The sequence below is a fragment of the Neophocaena asiaeorientalis genome, unplaced genomic scaffold (assembly GCF_003031525.2).
Source record: "Neophocaena asiaeorientalis asiaeorientalis breed wild unplaced genomic scaffold, Neophocaena_asiaeorientalis_V1.1 scaffold254, whole genome shotgun sequence".
Lineage (NCBI taxonomy): Eukaryota > Metazoa > Chordata > Mammalia > Artiodactyla > Phocoenidae > Neophocaena > Neophocaena asiaeorientalis.
In genome coordinates, this window is record NW_020174705.1 from 8,256,272 (window position 1) to 8,276,763 (window position 20,492).

A 20,492-nucleotide genomic window follows, 5' to 3' on the forward strand; every position below is an offset into this window, starting at 1 on the left:
GAGGCCTTGTTGGTTATTAAAAAGATGCTAAGGAAAGCGCTTGTGCATGGGTGAAATCCATCCCTGGGATGAAATGCACCCGGATCAGAATTTCAATTCTCCTTAAATAAGATGGTATTTTGACAGTCATTTTTCTTTGCTCAGCTCGGGCCCCAAACTACTTTGCTCCAGGCTTGTCTGAGCCCTAAAGTATTCCAGTGAGAGGATCCTTTGAAACACTAAAGCCAACAGAAGATTTAATGGTGAGGGAACAGTAATAAGCTTAACCACAGCTTTGCCCACTGTTAAAAACATGATTATTAGAAGGCGGTGTAGGAGACAAGGATCCTCTTGGGATGGGCCAGATAAGACTTGCTATTTCAGAAAACTGAGCCTAAGTAGCCCTCCACTGTCAAACCAATTTTATTCAAACTGATTATCCTCATCTTGGACACTATTTAACAATGCCAGAGCCCCACAGAGTTACTCGGATGAAATGAAAATCTTGGTGACCATCCAGGGAGCTACTTGGCATTTCTTATTGAGTCATACTGGCAAGCTCATAGTTCAAAAGAACCCTAGACTTGGAGTCACAAGACTCAAATTCAAGTTCAGTGATGATGCCTGTGAGCTATGTCACCTTAGTTAAATCAAAACTTTTCAGATTCACACAAAGTATAGCCAAAGGTAGAAGCCCAAGATCCCTGTTGATTCTGCGTGTTAACAACCAATAAGCAAAGCTATTCTCTAGGTTTTTGGTCAGTTAAGGTTGGATTACATTGACTCTTTGGTTAATCTACTCAACAAATGTTTACTGAGTGCTTACTATGTGCCATACACTGTCCTAGCACTGGTGATACAGCAGTAAAAGGACTCTAAGCTGGGGACTGGGAAACCTTGTCCCAAGGGCCAGTGGTTTTTATACAGCCCATGAGCAAAGGGTGGCGCTTATATTTTTAAATGGTTGAAAACAATGGAAAGAATAATATTTTGTGACATGTGAAAATGATACGATATTTGAATTTCCATGTCCAAAAATAAAGTTTGATTGGAACACAGCCATGCTCATTTCCTTATATGCTGTTTATGGTTGCTTTCACACTAAAACAGCAGAGTTTGAGTACTTGCCATAAAGACAGTATGGCCCGCCAAACCTGAAATATTTACTAGCTGTCTTTTGTATAAAATGTTTACCAAGCCCTGATCTAAGTCTCTGTGTGTAAGCAACCCACCTACTAATAGGGAAAATAAAATACAATGCTCTCAGAATGTTATAGAATAAAACAGAAGATGACAAGTGCCAAAAAAGGAAAGGTGAAGTAGATGCAAGGGAGCATCAGAAGTAGAAGAGGAGATCTGGTGAGAGAGGGGAGACCTTATGAGAGGAACGGCAATTGAGGGAAGCTGTAGAACAGGCAGAGGAGCTGAAAAATCAGTGTGGAGAGAAGAGACTTCTAAGTTGAACGAATAGTGTGGACAAAAGCATAGCAGTTGAGCTTAAGGGACATGTTTGTGGACTAGGAATTTGCCCAAATTGGATGAAATACACAATGTACAAAGGGGATGAGAGAGAAAGAGGAATAAAGGGATACAGTGGGACAAGATTATAGAAGCCCCTGGATAGTAAGCTAAAATTGCTATGTGCACATTGCAATTTGGTTGCATTTGAGTTCAAATTGGCAATTGGCCTTGGGATTCCTTGATGACTTAGCACTTGGGGATAATATTGGTGATTTCATACACGTATGGTTGGTATTTATCAGCTCCCACATCTTTGGGAATTGTCCTATTTTTAAATGATTGTATCATATCCTTCATAAATACATTCATATTTGCCAGACTATCTGGATAAAGTTAGAGGTCAGTTTATTGACCTCCTCTCCATAGGCCACCTCCAGTCCACGTTAGCCACTCATTCCCATGAGGGGAAATTCACTTAGAATTGCTTGATTCAATGATTCTCAATTTAGAAAAACCCACAGTGCTCTCACACTGCTATTCTCATGTCTCTTCTCCAACATCATTTTGGCCATGGTCCCAGGGGCCCTCTCTTTCCTCCCAGTTGATCTACTCATTCATGACTTCACCTCCTCCCCATTCCAACCCAGACCTCTTCATCTACCACATCAATACATGTTCTGCCATATCCATAACTATCCTGCCCCCACTTTGTCTTCCTGTCACACGTCCCTGGTACCACCTTCTGCCAACTCAGTCAATCCAACCACTTCCTCACCTGAAAACCACCGAGTATAGGTGGAGAGAACCGCATAGATGAATACTCTTTTGAATGTAAGGACCCCGTCTCTGACCAAAAATTTTTTTCCCTTTTCCTGATTGGCCATCTTACATTCCCTAGGAAGTATTTCAAACCTTCACACCTGTCCATGAGAAACTGCAACTCTGACAGCTCCATCCTCACTTCCAGCTGCTGAATCTGCCTCTGATTTCACAGTCTATCACAGACAACCTGCATACCCTACAAACTTACCTGCCTTGGCACACGTCTTCCTTCTCCCCTCCTCCACTGATGACAGAGGCCTCTCTCCTACTAATCCCATCATCTGTGAGCAGGACACAGTCCTCTTTTGCACCAACCTCTCCTCTAAAACTGGCTTCAACAAGATCGCCAGTGGCCCTCTCATTACTAAAGCTAACAGGTGCATCTATTTGACAATGAGACCCACTCCCATCTTCCTTGAGTCTCCCTGCCCTAGACAGTCACGATCCTACCCTTTCCAGGCTAGTTCCTACCTCTTTGACTTCGCCAGCTCCGCCAAAATGCAAGCTTCTCTTTTTGTTGCACACGTTTTACATGTCCTGACCCTCCCTCCTGTCCTCAGGCCTCCATGCTCAGGCATCTACTACTCACGCTTCTGTTATCATCTCTATATTGACCATTCTCAGACATGGCTGTCTTTCACCAGCTCCTCTCTACTGCCTCCAGGAAACCTCAAACTCAACAGGCTCAGAGCAGAACTCATCATCTTACCTTCAATTTTAAAAAAAAATGCACAATTTTTCTCACGTGTGCCTATATGAGTTCTTGAAATCTCAACCTTGGAAATATTCCTTAATTCACCCCTCTCCCTCCACCCCCATTTATATTCCATCAATTGCCAAGCCTTGATAGTTCTAATATTTGAATTTTCCTTGTCCACTTCTTTCTTAAGTCAGACCACCACTCAGTCCTGGTCTCCTGTCACTGGTTTCTGCCAACGCCTCCAGACGTTTCCCCCTGCCCCAGATAGCATTCATCCCAGCCTATCCTCCAAGCTGCAGCCCAAGCCGTCACTCTAAATAATAGCTCTGCATATGTGATCATTCCACTCTCCCTCTTAAAGCCTTTGGATGGTTTCTCACTACACTTGGAATCAAGTGAACATGCCTGGCCGTAGCCTAAATGATCTATCTCATTCCCAGGCATCTCTAGCTCTCTGCATTCACGCCAACCTCATTTCTGACAGCCAAATCCCTGTTCTACCCCCACCCCCACCCCACACAGGGATTCATGAATCCCACAGCACTAATCATAGCCTTCTCAGTACATTGAGCTCCCCTCTCGGTGGCAGGTATCCATACACACTCCTCACCCTGCACAGAAAACCCTTTCCCACTCTCTGCCTGGCACCCTCCTACTTGCACTTCAGAACTCAACCTAGAGAACAGCTCTTCGGGGAAGCAGTCCCTGATGACCCCACAAAACTGGCCGGGTGACCTCCTCTTTGCTTATCTCATCAAGTATTATAAGTACCCATACACCCTCCTGTCTGCCCCAACAGACTCACTGAGGGTGGGGACTGTGTTCTTAGTATCCCTTACACCCAACCCAGTGCCCCTTACAGAGTAAATACATAAACGTTTAGTAAGTAAACAACTGAATAAATCAATATACCAACATGACTACCATAACTATGATCTTCTTGTAATCACAACTTTATTTGTCTTCTTCTGGTAATATGTACTGAAAAAAATGTAGATTTCGGAGTTGGCCGAACTCGAGCCTGAATATCAGCTCTTATGCTTACTAGCTGTGCAACTTGGCTACGTTTACTCGTTTCCTTCATGGGCCTTAGTTTCCTCTTTCACCCAGTAAAGTGGGTATGATAAGAGCAATCATATTGTATGACTGTTGTGAGAATTAACTAAAATTAACATGCCTACAAAGCAGTTATTACTCTGTTTGCCACATGGTCACCATTGCTCAACCAACATTGGGTGTTTTATTATATACAGGGCTCTTGTAAGAATTACATTAATTCCTTTATGTGAAACTCCCAGCCTGGCCCATAGTAGGTATTCAGTCAAGGTTAATTCCATCCCATCTACAATGTGCAGGTCCTCTTGAGATTGAAGTTAAACTCTAAATGTAGGGCACAGACTATCTCCAGAACAGGAGAGAGCAAGGCATTAATTTTATCAAAACTCCAAGCCCAGGTCTTATATACCAAGATGTCATTTAGGAAATGCACTTGCTTTTTTCCCCCAAAGGGAGACAGATAAGTTCTTCACTTACTCTCTGTATATTAGATAGAATTGATATTGCCTATTAATATAATTCTGTACACAGAGAAGGTCTTGCCAAAAGCAGCCTGCTGTTACTTTAGCTCTATCAATAAATCCAAAGGCCTGACAATTATTTTTAATTCCATTTGCTGGCCTGAGGTCATGCACAATTAATACATACTATTAATTTCATAACTATAAATGTAACCCAAGCTTTCTTGGATCCTTATGCCCCAAAATGAAACCTTATGAATGTACTTTTGAGTTCTCAACTGGTTAAGAAGCTGTATTGTGGGAAAAAAGAAAAGAAGTAGAAAAAGGAAATTTCAGATAAATTTCCAAGACACATTTGGAAGAATCGTCCTGGCCAGAGTGCTAAATGCCATTGTGAGGTTAATAATATAAAATCCCCAGAATTTGTATAGCCCTTTGTGGGTTACAAGTTGCTACTTATTATCTCATTTCATTTGGCCTTCACTGCAGAGTCACACAAAGGTGGAGACGTTATTACAACTTTTCAGAGCAGTAAACTAATGTTCATTCAAGTAACGTGGACCAGATAAGGACAGCAAATAGGTGAAAGAACTAGAGACAGTTTTCTGACTGCTGGCCCAGGACTTGCTTAATTGCCTATATTTCAGTATTCAACTCCTTACACGGGACTCAAAGAGAAAACAAATACAATGATTCTTTAATATGTTCATCTTTAAACTTGAAGCCCAACTCCTCTGAGAAAAGAGAATGCCAGCAGTAGGCTTCCAGAAACCCACTCAAAATGCAAAAACAAACAAACAACAAAAACAACAAAAAACCCTTGATAATTGTCATTAAAAAATCCATACTGTACTTTGCATAATGGTTCCCATTTGTTAAACTTTTTCTATTACGTACTAGGCCCTTTGCTGGATATTTTACATATGTTATTTATAATCCCCCAAGTTATGAAGTGGCTGGGTGACCATGTTGCAATTAATTCACTTCTCCAGCCTCAGTTTTCTCATCTGTAAAATAAAACTAATTATGAAATCTACCATTTAGGGTTCTGGTGAACATAAAACGTGATAATGTATGTAATATGTTTGGCTCAGGGCCTGTGGCACAGTCAATGCTCAGAAATTGTTAGGCTCAACATCATCCTCAATGGTGAAAAACTGAAAGCATTTCCACTAAGATCAGGAACAAGAAAAGGTTGCCCACTCTCACCACTCTTATTCAACATAGTTTTGGAAGTTTTAGCCACAGCAATCAGAGAAGAAAAGGAAATAAAAGGAATCCAAATCGGAAAAGAAGAAGTAAAGCTGTCACTGTTTGCAGATGACATGATACTATACATAGAGAATCCTAAAGATGCTACCAGAAAACTACTAGAGCTAATCAATGAATTTGGTAAAGTAGCAGGATACAAAATTAATGCACAGAAATCTCTGGCATTCCTATATACTAATGATGAAAAATCTGAAAGTGAAATCAAGAAAACACTCCCATTTACCATTGCAACAAAAAGAATAAAATATCTAGGAATAAACCTACCTAAGGATACGAAAGACCTGTATGCAGAAAATTATAAGACACTGATGAAAGAAATTAAAGATGATACAAATAGATGGAGAGATATACCATGTTCTTGGATGGGAAGAATCAACATTGTGAAAATGACTCTACTACCCAAAGCAATCTACAGATTCAATGCAATCCCTATCAAACTACCACTGGCATTTTTCACAGAACTAGAACAAAAAATTTCGCAATTTGTATGGAAACACAAAAGACCCCGAATAGCCAAAGCAATCTTGAGAACGAAAAAAGGAGCTGGAGGAATCAGGCTCCCTGACTTCAGACTATACTACAAAGCTACAGTAATCAAGACAGTATGGTACTGGCACAAAAACAGAAAGATAGATCAGTGGAACAGGATAGAAAGCCCAGAGATAAACCCACGCACATATGGACACCTTATCTTTGATAAAGGAGGCAGGAATGTACAGTGGAGAAAGGACAGCCTCTTCAATAAGTGGTGCTGGGAAAACTGGACAGGTACATGTAAAAGTATGAGATTAGATCACTCCCTATCACCATACACAAAAGTAAGCTCAAAATGTAGTAAAGACCTAAATGTAAGGCCAGAAACCATCAAACTCTTAGAGGAAAACATAGGCAGAACACTCTATGACATAAATCACAGCAAGATCCTTTCTGACCCACCTCCTAGAATAATGGAAATAAAAATGAAGATAAACAAATGGGACCTAATGAAACTTCAAAGTTTTTGCACAGCAAAGGAAACCATAAACAAGACCAAAAGACAACCCTCAGAATGGGAGAAAATATTTGCAAATGAAGCAACTGACAAAGGATTAACCTCCAAAATTTACAAGCAGCTCAATAACAAAAAAAACGACCCAATCCAAAAGTGGGCAGAAGACCTAAATAGACATTTCTCCAAAGAAGATATAGAGACTGCCAACAAACACATGAAAGAATGCTCAACATCATTAATCATTAGAGAAATGCAAATCAAAACTACAATGAGATATCATCTCACACCAGTCAGAATGGCCATCATCAAAAAATCTAGAAACAATAAATGCTGGAGAGGGTGTGGAGAAAAGGGAACACTCTTGCACTGCTGGTGGGAATGTGAATTGGTTCAGCCACTATGGAGAACAGTATGGAGGTTCCTTAAAAAACTACAAATAGAACTACCATATGACCCAGCAATCCCACTACTGGGCATATACCCTGAGAAAACCAAAATTCAAAAAGAGTCATGTACCAAAATATTCATTGCAGCTCTATTTACAATAGCCCGGAGATGGAAACAACCTAAGTGCCCATCATCAGATGAATGGATAAAGAAGATGTGGCACATATATACAATGGAATATTACTCAGCCATAAAAAGAAATGAAATTGAGCTATTTGTAATGAGGTGGATAGACCCAGAGTCTGTCATACAGAGTGAAGTAAGTCAGAAAGAAAAAGACAAATACCATATGCTAACACATATATATGGAATTTAAGGGAAAAAAATGTCATGAAGAACCTAGGGGTAAGACAGGAATAAAGACACAGACCTACTGGAGAACGGACTTGAGGATATGGGGAGGGGGAAGGGTGAGCTGTGACAGGGCGAGAGAGAGGCATGGACATATATACACTAACAAACGTAAGGTAGATAGCTAGTGGGAAGCAGCCGCTTGGCACAGGGATATCGGCTAGGGGCTTTGAGACCGCCTGGAGGGGTGGGATAGGGAGGGGGGGAGGGAGGGAGACGCAAGAGGGAAGAGATATGGGAACATATGTATATGTATGACTGATTCACTTTGTTATAAAGCAGAAAGTAACACACCATTGTAAAGCAATTATACCCCAATAAAGATGTTAAAAAAATGCAATTGTTAGGCTCTTTGTTCTCACTATTTGGAATTATTATATATCAGAAAAACAAACTGCGTGCTTTTCCCACTTGCGTCCTCTACCTCCCACAGCACTGGGTGATGTCCCCTGCATTTTAGAATTTGATTGAGGAATATAACAGAACTTAGTGGTCAAAGCATGGGTTTCAGAATCAGAAAAATGGGGGTTCAAAACTCGGTTCAGATTCTTGGAAATTAACCAGTTCTTTGTATTCTTTAGTTTTCTCATTTATAGAATGGGGACATTAATAGTACCAATCTCATAAGATTTTGTATGAATTAAGAGAAATCATGTATCTAAAGCTCTTTCTGACATACAGGAAGCATTTAATAAATGTCAGGATAAATATCCTTACAGAAACCCCATGGGGTAGGTATTACCATTGGCTCCGTTTTACTGATGGAGACACTGATTATCTGAGAAATACAAAGAATGGCAACTTTTCAGGGTTGACTTGGGTCTCAGAACTATCAACTCCTATGAAATTGATCAAATACCCGTCTCCTAACTGTCTCAGCTACTAACCAGTGCCAGGCTCAATGAAGCGGGAACGAGGGCATCAGCCCATTTCTGCTGACAATGGTGCTGACCTGGCTTTGCCTGCATGTACCACTCCCTTATCTTTGGACACTGATTTGGGAGTTGGGCTCTGGATTAGACACATCTTTGTCTCCAACTTCTGTCCTGATTGATTTATAGTATAACTGGATGGGTGTCCCACATTTTTGAATCCTCATCCATTTTCAACGAGGTGACAATTTCTGAATGCAAAGGTCAGGGTGTCATTTTGGTAATGAAACTCAAATCCTTCTGTGTTGATTCAAGGCACCAACTCGAAAGCATCTGTGGAGAGAGATGTGTACAGTCCCTGCCAAGGAACCCTGGTCAAGTTTCTTACTCTGTCTGAATCTCAGCTCCTCACTTGTTAAAACAAGGTAAATGTTCCTGCTTTTCCTCTAGGAAGGGTGGTTGTCAGGATCTCTTATCCAAATCCAGTTCTTGCTCTCCTTTTCTACCTCGTATCTGCCTGTCCTGTTTTCTTCAAACACACTTTAATCATGGAAAGAAAAAATATGCCGTCAACTATAATCTGCTGTGCACGTGGAGGCCAGTACGGTGGGGAATGATATGAAGATCAGGATTCTCCCAACTCAGATTGTCTGTTTCAACTTTAAAGTTAAAAACAGCATAATCAAGGGGACATTGTTTTCTTCAAGTCATTTTACAACTCCCTTCAAGGGAATGAGAATTGATTCTCTTGTCTTTTCCCAACTTCAGGATTTTTTCCTTATATGCATTTCCAATGGAGTCTTTATTTGCACACTGAGAGAAATCAAGATGATTCCGCCCCTACCTCCTTCCTTCTCAAACAGGTCCATTCCATCTTTCTAATTTGCAGAATTATAATTCAAATGGAAGGAAAACAGACTCCAAGAACTCTATAGATATGATTGCAATGAGTTTTAAAACACATTTTCAAAAGACAACGGCTACAGATAATGAACGTATGAAGGAGTAATGAGGAATGAACACACAGCATATTGTAGGAGTGGAGGGCAACTGACAGCTTTAAGTTGGCAGAGGAATGCTGACTGGTTTTGCACAAAGATGCGAGAGGCTGATTATATGGCAGACTTTCATGCAACTCAGTAGAATGTTTTGGGCTAAGATCAGGAAGAGATGCCTGGTTCAGTGGAGAATCGTGTACCTCTAACAGTCCATCTTGCAAATACTGAGAGCATGTCCACCATGCAGGGATGGGGGCTCCCAAGGTAGGTTTTCATAATTAAAGCAATCACAACCTTCACTATCAATATACAAAGAACCCCCAACTCTACCATATGGTGTTGTCAAAATAAAATTGACTTTATCGTCTGACAGACCTGAGCTGAAATCTAGAAGTTGCCACTTACTTGCTTCTGTAACCTTGAGCCAGTCATCAATCTTCTCAGAGCCTCATTTTCTTTATATATAAACTGGGGAAGGCATGATAGTACTCATGTCAATATCTGTTTAAAAGGGGTCAAAGTAATGAATATAAAGCCCCTAGGCTATAACTAGGATGCAGAAATTATTATGTTTTATTATTAATTATTTTTAAAATGTGGGGAAATATATCAAGGTATCAGATAGCCAATTTTCTCGTCTTCAGCATCTAGAAAGCACGGTAAGTCTTTCACAGTTTAGAGATCAACACTCAGAATATTCAATCTTTTTCTATCTGCCTTTCTCTCTGGCCCAACCCAGGCTCCAAAGCCAAGAAAAACAGCGTAGTGGGAAGTGCAGCTTCTGCTGCCAATAGCACAGATGAGAAAACCAAGCTGCAGCTACAGAAGGCAGCCTGACACAGCCACCTGTAGCCAGAAGCAGACTGCTGGGGTAGAGTACTCTTCACTGTTCTGCCTCTTTTCTTACAGACAAATGTCATTCCTGTCCGCACCATCAGCATGTAAATGAGGGAAATAACAAACGTGACAGACACAATGCTAAGAAAGTAGAGAGCAGGTCCAGACAGCAAATCACGGAGGTCTGGTGGTTGTAGGTGGGTGGGAAGCAATCCAGCTACAGCTAGCTAACTGGATAAATTGTGAAATGAGGAACAAATAATAAGGGGCTTCAAATGTTTGTGATTCAGTTAATAAAATGGGCCAAATGATCTTCACCCTTTAGATAACTCTTCTTCATCCTTTAGGACTCAGGACATATGTTAGCTCTTTCGAGGAAGCCTTTTCTCATCTCTTTCCTAATACCCAGGCTGGGTAGGTGTCCTGCAGTGCCCTGGGCTTACCTCTACTATTAACACCCATCTATGTTGCAACTGAAAGTTCATTTCTCTGTCTCTCCCACTAGACTGTGACCTTCCTGAGGGCAGGGACACTGTATTATTCATTTTGGCTTCACCCACACCTACCCCCAGCCTGGCACAGAGTAGGTACACGGCAAACAGATCAGCAGTGGGTAATTGGGGGGGGCGTCGAGAGTGGCTGACCAGGTGGATGGATGAAAGTTGGTTGGTGAGATGGGTAGATGGATGGATAGACGGACGGATGGTTTATTATGTAGATGACTGATCATTGGATGATTGGCTGGGTGGACAGATAAATAAACATATAGATCAATCACATGGGACATTCGTTGTTAATAATTAATGTATCCTAAAGAGTAAGATTTAAGTCTACACAAAGGGCTAGGTATTGTCATTCATTCCCTCCACTCAACCTCCAAGGAAGATAATATTCACAAGAATCTCTAGGTCCTTTATGAAAATTCCCATCATTCATCCTGGAAACCGTGTCAAGTGGCGGAATGAGCACCAGACTGGGAGACTCACAAGACCTAAATTTGAATATTTTCTCAGCTATTGAAAAAATGTCACTGAATATATCCAGGTCTTCCCTACTCAACAATCAGAGAATACCACCTACATCATAGGGTTATCACTGTAGCTGAAGTGAAATAATAAATATAAAGCCAATGTTGTAAGGTTTGGCTTGTAATAGGTGCTCAACAAATGCTTACCATTTATTTGCCTTATATTCAGAGGATGTCTAAATTCAATCCCCTTACTCTACTCACTTTCAAAATTATTTTAGAAATTTTGTATCTTTTCCCCGAAAGAAAGCTTGCTTGGAGCACCAATATACCAATCAGATAAAGCTTTACCATCTCTGGCTATAGCTGGATCTTGTCTCATTAACCCCTATCCAGTCAGAGACCCCTGTGGCACTATGAACAGGGAACATAGTTAGAAAAAAAACCTTTCTCCTAGATAACGGAGGAAGTCTATTCTATGTTCTGCAGCATTGAGACTAAAGCCTGGTGTTCATCCTCTCATTCTCTCCTTTCCTCCCTTCCTCCCTCCCTCTCTTTCCCCTCTATCATAGGAGCTCAGGGCTTTGCATTCACTTACAACACAGAAGAGTTGATGACCCAGTCAGAAAAAAAAAAATGGTTTTCATCTGTCTGTTCAGGAGTTTCTAGAAATACTTCCAACTGAGAGGCTCTTTGAATAATTTACTCATCTGAGATCATTTCAATAATCTATTCACTCATTTTCATAATTGATGGCAAGGCAAGCTGTCAAGGGTACAGCTTTTGTCTTACATTTATACCATCTGTCAGCTTAATTATGCCCCTTCACTCTCAGACAGCTTCCTTATCAAACTGGGTTTGTGAGTTGGGTAGAGATGGATACTCCAGATGACATACTGGTTGATTCTGGTTCTATTGTAATACTGTTTATGTTCAAATTCTGCCTTCACCATTATATGACCTTGGGCAAGTCATTCATTCCATGCAGCTCTCAAGTTCTCTCCCATAATATGGAGCTCTAATGGTAACTGGAGCTGGCATCTACTGATCATCTACTATGTGCCAGTCAGTGTTCTAAGCACTTGACATAATATTTTGTTTAATTTTCCCAACAACCCTATGAGGTAAGTACTACTAAGTACCTCCGTTTTATATGTGAGAAAGTGCAGAGAATATTGTGATATTTAAGTGAGATAACGTATTGAAAACACTCTGCTTGGTGTCTGGCATATAACAGGAGCGTAACAAATGACAGCTGCTGCCATCATGACCCCCCGTCAATCAACAGAACCATCATCATCATTGCCATCAATCATCTTTGTCATCAACATTCCCATCAAGGCATGTTCCCATAGAGATGCCTTTTCTATGAACTGCTTTTTTATAAATTTCAGAAATCTAGAAAACTATTAGCAGACTATTGCCTTGCAGAAAAGCATGGTTCAATTGCTGTTCTTTTTGGAGTTAGGCTTATATTACAACTGCAAGAAAGAAAGGAACGAAGGAAGGAAGGAAGGGAGGGAGGGAGGAAGGAAGGAGGGAGGGAGGGAGGAAGGAAGGAAGGAAAGAAGGAAAGAAAGAACCATGCAAGACAGAAACAGATACACACACACACACACACACGCACACACACGCACGCACACACACGGAGGTGGCATTACTCATTTCAGTTTGATGTGTTCATTTGCTATAGACCTATTGTACTTTCCCCACTGTGACCTAACAAATTGTACCGTGTAGGTATTTAAAACCGTCACTATGCATGACTCTAGGGAAGTCAGAGGATAATTTTAAATCTTTTGTAATGGCTTAATTTTCCCTCTCTGTGGCTTACATCATTTGAGAAACTTAATGATCATTATATAAGGAAACAAATTAAATTTCACACAGCTTCTGCTAAGGTGGTGATATTACCAAACCCATTTTACAAAAGGCCACTTGATTTTAGCTGTGGGTTTTGGAGAATAAAGGAAACAGAGAAAGGGAAAGAGGGGGAGAGGAAGGGATGAGAGATGAACCATGTCATTTACAGGCATGACAAATTTCTTCTGAAAGTGCTCAGTCCAGAAATGCCTAAACACAAACCCATGCCTAAAAAAATTTTTTTTTAAAATCTTTCTGACTTCTCTCTTTCACAAATCTCTCAGCAAATCAGTCAGTGCCATGTGCTTTCAGTTCTGTTGCTGAAATTTCTCAGATGCCATTGCCACTGTTCTTGTTCACACCTACATTCCCTTCAACCTGAGCTACTTAAATAGCTAGTCCCTTAGAAAATTTCCCCAAGATCCATGCGAATCACCATTTTATCTTTGAAGAAGTAGTTTAGTTTTTATCTAAGAGAACAGGCTATGGGGTTCTTATCCTGGCTTTGCAACTTATTAGCTCTATCATCTTGAGCAAGTTATTGAATTTCCCTGGGCCTTATTTATCCCTTTCATATGTAAAAGAGGGTAATACATCACAGTATTCATGTGAGCATTAGATAAGTTTATATATTTGAACGCTTAGCACCCTGCATGGTGTATCATCAATACTAAACGAGTAGTAGCTATTACTATTATTATTTTTATGTTGTTCTCCCATCTCAAGGTCTTCAACAGTACCCCAAAGGTGACTGGATAAAATCCCACAGTGTATAATTCAAACTCCAGTATGGTCCTTCATTCCCATATTTTCCCTTTAAACAATCTGCTTTTGTCTTCTATTGCCATGTAACAAATGGCCTCAAACATAGCCACTTGAAACAATGCTCCCTTATGACCTCACAGTTCTGTAGGTCAGAAGTCCAGCGGGGCTCAGCTGGGTTCTCTGCTCAGGGTCACATGAGGCCAAAACCAAGCTGTCACTCAGCTGGGCTCATAGCTGCAGGATCTGGGAAGAATCCACTTGCAGACTCATTCAGGTTGTTGGCAGAGTTCAGTTCCTGGAGGTTGTAGGACTGAAGCCCTTGTTTCCTTGCTGGCTGTTGGCCAGAGACTAAACTCATCTCCTAGTGGCCACCTGCTTCCTTGTCATGTGGCCCTCTCAATCCTCAAATCCAGCAGTCAGACAATTCCTGCTTATGCTCAAATCTCTCTGAATTCCTCTTCTGCTATTAGTTTCAGAAAACTCTCTACTTTTAAAAGGCCTACGTGTAGAGAACAAACCTATGGACATCAAGGGGGGAAAGGGGGGGTGGGTTGAATTGGGAAATTGGGATTGACATATATACACTAGCTAATATGTATAAAATAGATAACTAATGAGAACCTGCTATACAGCACAGGGAACTCTACTTCACTTTGTTGTACAGTAGAAATGAACACAATATTGTAAAACAACTATACACCCCCCCCAAAAAAAAGGCCCATGTGATTAGGTTAGGCTTAGCCTGATAACACTCCTTTTGATTAACTCAAAGTCCACTGAAAAACTCCTTTTGCTATCTAACGTAACAATCACAGAAGGCATATCTCATCATATTCACAGGTCATCCTCCTAGAAGAGAGGATTATAGAAGAGTGAGGGTCATTGGGGATCATTCTTAGAATTCTGCCTACCATACAAGCTATGTTTCAAACACATTGAACTCTTTCTCAAATGAGCCTTGAGCACGCTTGCCTCTGGACTTCGGCTTTCAATGGTCCTTCTGCATGGAATGGCCTCCCCACACATGTTCAGAAGGTCTCATCTGAGACCCTGCTCAAATTAGAAGTCGTCTGTAGAGATGCCCTTGATCAGCCAGCCTACATGTAATATATCCCTTCTCCAAACATCACAGACTTTTATCAGAGCATCTTCTGTGGCATATTTCATACTGTCTTGCAATTACGAGCATCTCCTCATGCCCTATGACACTCTAAGGCAGGTACCTGTCTCATTGCAACCCTCAACAATGGCTTGCACATAGTAGGTACTCAGGAAATTTTGCTTGACAGAATAAAAGTGTGAATAAATAAGGGTTATATACCCCAAATTCAACCATCTCTGCTTAAGGGGGACAGATTTAACTAAAATACCAGTTATTTAATAACTCAGTATTTGTTGAGGACACCCCAGGTGATAGGAACTACACTACATCCATAAACATTTCACTTGGCACTGTTACTGTCTCATTCAGCAGAGATTACTCTAGGTGCTACAGGACTCCAATTTCCTTATTTCCTTTTCTCCTGTACCACTGCTCTTCAGCATTGCTACTAAGCTGTGTATTCCAAAGGAAGAAAGAGGGACAAAGACAGGAAGCAGGAAATCTTGATAGCCAGGATGACCTAGATGAAACCATTTTTTCAAGATAACAAAGAGTAAATCCATGTCCTAAAGCAGTAGTTCTATATCTTTAATGGGCATTGCTAGGGGAGCTTATGAAAAAGCAGAATCAGAAATGATTATTCTGTAGGTTCGAGGTAGTGCTAGTACCGCAAAAGTCTTAGCACCTTTACATCTTTCCCATGGTTACTCTGATATGGGTAGCCCAGAGGACCACACATGTAAAATGACCACACTAAAAGCTGTTCCTCATTTGGGGAAGTGCGTGAAAAAAAAATCCTTTCATTCTCGTATCCATTCTCTAAATATTTATTGAGCCACAGCTATTGAGCACCAGAGATACAGTGGTAAAGGAAAAAGTGAAAACCTGAAAACAGACAGTATTCTCTCAGTGCTAGTCACAGCCAGAATTCATGGCTTCATCAATGCACTGCCATCGTTTTTCTAAGCAAAGCAAGCACATAGTAGAAGCCATAATATATTTCTGGCTGCTTGCAGGACGTATAAACAATGCACTTCAGTTTTAGCAATTCGTGCAATTGTTCTATCAATTGTAACTTACTGGTGTCCTCTCAATTATAATTTTCCTCCGTGATTTTCTTTAACGTAATCATTGGAGTATGTGTATGCAGATGCCAAGTATAATGTTTGCATAAATATTTCCATCTTTTAGCAGGATGAACCCTTTGGCAGATAACTGATACCACACACACACACACACACACACACACACACACACAGCAAACACACACGCTAGGAATCTTCTGCACGTGAGTTCTTGAGACTCACCAAGCCATCTAGGTTAAATGTGGTGGGAAAGTGATGGAGGGGTAGTTAAAATACAATGATTTCGAAGGGAGGGAGTTATGACATTCTCTAATTAGAGACCCCACCATGGGCAAACTGCACCCCATGCATACACCATTGTGGGTGAAAGTCTCGATAGATCTGGTAACACACTGATATGCCACAGCCAGAACTGGGGATCGATCTTAGCTTTTTCTAAGATCTCCTTTATCGTATCTGTACTAGGAATTCTTTAACTGGCATCTGCTTCATTAGGCACAAGGCACAGGAACAGGGTACAACCCCTTCTTCAGTGAGCCAGATTGGAAGGTGGAACTTCTGTAGAACAAAAAAGACGGCCTGTGTGACGTGATAAATGCTTATACCCCAAGTTCCAACTGGTTGGGTTTGAGTGAAATCTGCTGCATCCAGTGAGAATAAGGAGGTGGGTGTCACTCTAAGGATAGGAGGAACTCCCTTAATTTCTCCTCTAAAATATTCCTTTCCCACCAGCTGTAATTCAGTACGATGTAGGAATTAGGAATACAGCCTGTGGGGTCAGGCAGTCCTCCATTCACATCCTGCTTCTACCACATGCAGGATCTGAGGCAGGTCCCTGGCTTCTCTGAACCTGAATTTCCATTTATGAGGCAAGGATAAGAATACCTACTGTAGATGAGTTGTTGAAATGCCTAAATGAGCTCATGGACATAAAACTCTCAGCACAGTTCTTGGTATAGAGTAGCTCTTAGTAGATGGTGATTGAAGTCAGCATTACCAGCAGATTGTATAGAGGTCCTTCCAGGCATTAGAAATAGCACCTTATGGGCTTCCCTGGTGGCGCAGTGGTTGAGAGTTCGCCTGCCGATGCAGGGGACACGGGTTCGTGACCCGGTCCGGGACGATCCCACATGCCGTGGAGCGGCTGGGCCCGTGAGCCATGGCCGCTGGGCCTGTGCGTCCGGAGCCTGTGCTCCACAACGGGAGAGGCCGCAGCAGTGAGAGGCCCGGATACCGCCAAAAAAAAAAAAAAAGAAATAGCACCTTGTGGTACAGCCAAAGAAACATGTGGAAGGAACAGACCTTTCTCTGATGGGGCTCACAGTCCACGTGAAGACGAACGTGCAAGCAAATAATTATAACGCAAGCTGCTGACACTCTTAGGAGTTGGTATACAGGTTTGTACAAAGTGGAAAGGACACGGCCTGATCTGGATTATCCAGATGTAGAATCAATGGAAGGGGTGCCCTTGGCAAAACGAGGAAAGTGTTCAAAGAGACAGGAACTGAGACAGAAGAATGAGCAGACGACAAGTGCCTATGAGGGCTTGGAGGATAAGAATGGAGCTTTCTGTGCTGGGACACAGGAGAATAACCATATTTGAGAGAAGAAGATGGTGACTTTGGCTTTGGACAAGATGAAGTGGAGGCCTATGGGCTGTCCGTGTAAGGGAGTCCTGTTGCCAAGTCTGGAGATCAGGAGATCTGGGCTGGAGAGAGGGATCTGGGAGTCATCACAGTGTGGAAAGCAACTGAGATCAAGGGCACCAAAGAGAATGCAAACAGAGTGGTGAGAATAAAGAGGGAAGCAGACGCATCAGAGAGACGCGAATGGGGCCCTTCATTCAGGAGGACGTAATGACGGGTCTCCCTTTTGTCTTCTGGGGTATCTGTACCATCTTTAATTAGAGCTTCTCTAGAAGAGAAGAGGGTTGTTTTACTTTAATATTTATGATTTTTGTCCCATTCATGCTTGAAGTCAAAACTGCTTTAAAAACCTTTCTTTAAATCTCTCTCCCTCCCCCTCTCTCTTTCTTTCTCTCTAAATATATATGCTTTTAAAAACTAGTCTGTATGTATGTTATATGCATGTGCGTATGCACACATATTTGTTTCATTTTAGACTGGTGTAACCCTAAAATGGTAAATAGAATTATTCCCAAAGCATTTTCCCAAGTAGTTAATAAGACGATTCACCATGGAGAGATCCAATCTTTTACTCAATGTCCCCACCCTTGTGAAGACTTACCCATTTGACCGAGTCAAGTCCACCCCTCTCTCCCCAGACATGGCTCAGTCATGAGCTACTTGAGGAGAGGGGTGGTATCCCATTCATCCTTGCCTCACTCTGGTGCAGCTTGGAATGTTGGCCAAAGAGTTGGCCCACAGAGGGTGTTTATTGTATTGGCCTGGGCTGCCAATTGGCTTGTAACCAGGGTATTATTTTCAAGCATCTCTGGGAAGGCTTGGACCCACTAAGCTCTAATGCAGAGCAAAGCCATCGAAAAAAAAAAGGAGAGGCGGAGGGCATGGAAGTCCCAATTTACAAGAGGAAAGTCTGCTCAGACCTGAGTCCTGTGTCTGCTGAACACAAGCGGGCACTGTGCACAGCACTGGACTAATCCACGCCAGCTGCACACAAAGGCCCAGCGGAAAGCAAATGTCCCGCTAAGGGCTTGTCATGTTTTCCAAGACACCCTCATTACATGCTGCTTCTAGTGACTCCACTGAGTGACCTCAGAGATGAAAAGAAATCTCCTGAGTCCCAGAATAACAGCTCCCTCCTTCTGCAGACCTTCCCCTCTGCTGACCGGCTGTACCAGCATGTGCTGCTGGGGGACGGCTTTAAGGATAACATGACTGGTATTTACCTGCTCCATTGGCTTCCTCTTTCTTCGAGACAGAAGCACAAGGAGTTATTTCTGAAGCACTGGATCCCCTGAGCGCTGCGAGAATAGACCAACTACAGGAAGATTTGTACATTCTAAGCTCAGCTCCGCAGCAATTCCCGGAGCTGCCTTTTTGGGAAATTGCTATATTTCAACAGAAATTTGAAGGAGGACACACAAAATATTAAAAGGGTATTTTCTGTATGTGGAAATGAAGCCTATCAAGGGCCGCCTTCTTTTATGCAATGTTATCACCTGCATTACAGTGGCCTCCCTGTAAACAGGCTCCCTGGCAAATGAGGTATGTCCAAAGGCAGCACAGAGAATCCACAGGTGTGAGCCAAGCCTGACCCAGGACTGGTTAAATCCAACCAACGAGAATGATTTTACAGTTCCAAAAGTGATCCTCAGACTGTGTAACTTCAAAAGGTTGAAAAATAACTCCAAAATGTAATAACAAAAGGCAGAAAGGCTCAAGTTCTCTACCTCTTATTATGGACAAGAAAAAAATAACTTGCATTTTGACTTTCCATTTGCAAGAGGAGAGAGAAGCCAGAATTTGAAGGATGAATAAAAGAAAGTAAGGATACAGGGGAGCATTACAGGAAAGAAAAAGAAAAAGCATGTTCAAAGTCCCAGATACATAAAGGAACCAGCTCAGACATGGAGATGTGAGCCACTTAGGACAGTGGGCTACAGGGTTTACCAGAGGGAAGAGCAGAGGTAACACCCGCGGACAGAATCCAGTGCTTTCCTCAAGCATCACAAAAGTGCACAAAATCCCAACCCATCCCTCTCCACACACACACCAGAGTCTAAGTTCCATGAATCAGAAATTGTTGTTTTGTCTCTCCTGTTCACTGATAGATTCCAAGCATCAAGAATAGTGCCTGGCACATCGCAGGCACTGAATAATCATTTGTGGAATGAATGAATAAACCAAGTCGTCACTCAGAGCTTGGGTGTACCGCCTAAAGCAAAAATCAAGTAAGCGTTCAATAAACAATGGCTATTGTTGTCATAACTAGTACTCATGTCATGGAGTTAAGTATGAAAACTCAGTAAACATTGGTAATTAATTGTGCAGGGTATCTCAATTTAGATACAATGGCATGCAATGAAACAAATCTTGTGTGATAGTCTGATGCATTTTGACAAATGTTCAAGACAAGGAGTATTGCCGTAACTCTAGAAAATCCCCTGTGTCTTGTGTGGTACCTCAGATGAGCTTTTCCTGAACATTGATTTTTTATAGTTATTATATATGTTCTAGAAAATGTGCTTTACAAGAAATACAACCCTCTCCAATCCATGATTTGCAGAAGTGATACATTTAAGTTTTGGAAATGAGTTGATTCAAAGCAAAAGACTAAGTACATGAAAATACAAGGGGTTCATTCATAGGGCAAAATGTGTGAAGATCGCACCCCATTATGAGGTTTAGGCAAACTGGTGTGATCATTGCCAGATAGTGAACACTTGCTACTGCAATGATGTGACCCAAACTTCACTGCTTTTAAATTACCTTAAGTCTTTCAGGGACACTACCTACTCAGATTTGAGAACCCAACACAAT

The 20,492-nt window shown here is 41.6% G+C and overlaps 1 protein-coding gene across 2 annotated transcripts in view; it reads right to left on the bottom strand.

Annotated features, from left to right (window-relative positions):
* GRIN2A (glutamate ionotropic receptor NMDA type subunit 2A) overlaps positions 1 to 20,492 on the bottom strand; it is a 366,372-nt gene that overhangs the window by 90,676 nt on the left and 255,204 nt on the right. The window lies entirely within an intron of this gene.